General features: G+C 40.9%; 1 pseudogene; it reads right to left on the reverse strand.

Moving 5' to 3' along the window:
* Positions 1 to 2198: 2198 nt before the first annotated feature.
* The window catches only part of LOC115871256, a 1123-nt pseudogene continuing 996 nt past the window's right edge, over positions 2199 to 2325 (reverse strand).

Raw genomic sequence — 2325 nt, forward strand, 5'->3', positions numbered from 1 at the left:
GCTTGCTACACTCAAAGGTAAGTCAATAGGTATTGCAGCAAAATTATAGACATATTTATTCAACACAAATGATGAGAAACTATCTCAGCATGCCCTAAATCTGGTTCTACCTACTTTTGAAGGCAGTATCATGTCTCTAACCATTTCCAGAGAATTCTATACACTTCAAGTTATACCACTTCAAAGCATCAATTCTGGCATCCTCGGGGGACTGAAATCAAGCTCCTTTCAAATGTTCTTTGCGTTCAGGAACTGAAAAGTTCTTAATGGTGCAGGATGAGGGTTTTCTGTTGAATCTGACAGGGTTTCCCAGAGAAAGTCTTGTAAGATAGCCCCGTGACCCTGAAAAAATGAGCAGGTATATTGTTGTGATAGAAAACTATTGTTTGAAACAATTTTCAATGAAACTGAAAACCAATGCAGTTTTCAATTTCTTTAAATCTTCACAATCAGCCCCCATGATCTAGTCGTGTCTCTCAAGAAAATCTGTCGATGTCAATCCTTCAGAAACCAGTCCCACATCTAGACCCTCAGCATATCCCGCCCCATGATTTTCTGAGCGGACTTCTCCGCCTTGAACTCCCCTGGCTCAGCACTTCCTCCACGTGACAGGGTTTTATTTGGATCTTCGTTTTTGAAACCGTCCTAATGAGGCTGAGACAAGTGTGTCGTTGAGAGACCTTGTCTGCATTCATTCACCGAGAAAGATTTTAAATACAGTATACGCACGAGTAAAACTGACCCAAATATCAGTCGAAGCACCTAATTTTACCATAAAAATTGCATTAAAAACTGTGCTGAAAAACTCAGCTCATACATGTGTACATACAATATGTGTTTTTTAATAAACCTGTACATGTATGAACCAGAACTTTAGAAGTAATAATTTTTGGCTTGCCCTTGTATTAATTTTTCCAGAAATTGAAGCTTCCATGTGACAAAATGCATGAATGAAGTTTATAAGGAACTCCTTCTGCCCCTCTAAAATTATATAATTCTTGAGAGGTTTTCAAATTTGGTCCACCAAAGGAGATGAATCTTTCTCACATGGGTTTCAAAGTGGGCATACTTTCAGAATAAAAGTCACTCACTGAAGGTTTGCTATGTAACAAAAACCAAGCTATTGTTCTTCATCCCTGATTACCCCAATCATTTAGAAATTACAAGAATTTAGATCCAGTGGATTAAATGATTTGGGAGCCATTTAACTTAGGTTTTTGTGGACTCCTGATTGTGCCTGTCTTCCGCCACTGATGCTAGCACAGTCCCGTCGGGGGAAAGTGTGCTGGTCATAAATTGGCTGCCAGGAGTCAGTCTGATGGACGGCAAGCCTTCACGTCCACCTGTGCTCCATAAGGTTTTTGATGACAGGATGCTTCAAAAGTAAATCGCCAGTCAGACATCAATTTTGAGGTACCAGTGAGTGGGTGTGAACCTCAGCCTTGCAGCGGGCAGTCAAGCATATTAATTGACTGTACCACCCAAGGACAGTTAAGCTCAGATTGTAGCTAATTGATAAGAGAATATTTGTTTAGGCCGTGAGGACAGTAAGAATTCTCCTTCTGAAGAGAGATATTTAGCATTGGGTTGGTCTGGGTTTTCTAGAAAAGGAAAACAAATTTCTGTCAAGGAAGGAATTATCTTAAGAAAGTAGTTGGCACAGCTGCAGAGCGGACAAGCCCAATCCAACTCAAGTTCATGGATCAGTTGCTAGCAGGAAGTTCTTTTCAAATGCAATGTCCTGACACCAAAGGCTCTGGGTGGGGTTGCTTGGCTTTTCCAAGTCCTCTTAGTCTATACTGGCTTTAAAAGGGGGCAGGGGGAGGAGCTTGTTTCTGCTTGTCAGTGTCTAACACCCCCTTGAGCAAATCCAATCAAGTATCACTGAATGTCGGCCTACAAACTCTCTGCAATCATAACCTCCAATATGAAAGGATGGCGGCACCAGGAAGGTGGCGAACCACTGCCCTAGAACAATGTGCCATGTTGTTGCCTAATCTGCTTACCACCTGCACTCACAAGGGAACAGCATCATCTCTCTGATTCTTGATGTCAATTCTACACAATGTCAAAAAAAGATTGTGCAATTCAGTAGAGAGTAATGTTTCCCCATCTTAATAACCATTGAAATAAAACATAATGACTTAGAGTGAACTGTATTTGAGAATTCAAGTGCATTATTTTTCTCATCTCATCCCTCAGATGTTGACAGGAATTTTGGAGGCCACCATGCTATGGACTTTGTGGATTGTAGCAGTGAATGAACAAAGACGAGCTTCCTCAGAATTGGTAATGAACTGTGGTCCTGATTCTTCCTATTTTTTT

Source organism: Echinops telfairi, unplaced genomic scaffold (genome assembly GCF_000313985.2).
Source record: "Echinops telfairi isolate 266 unplaced genomic scaffold, ASM31398v2 ScPeMD7_4225;HRSCAF=4972, whole genome shotgun sequence".
Classification (NCBI taxonomy): domain Eukaryota; kingdom Metazoa; phylum Chordata; class Mammalia; order Afrosoricida; family Tenrecidae; genus Echinops; species Echinops telfairi.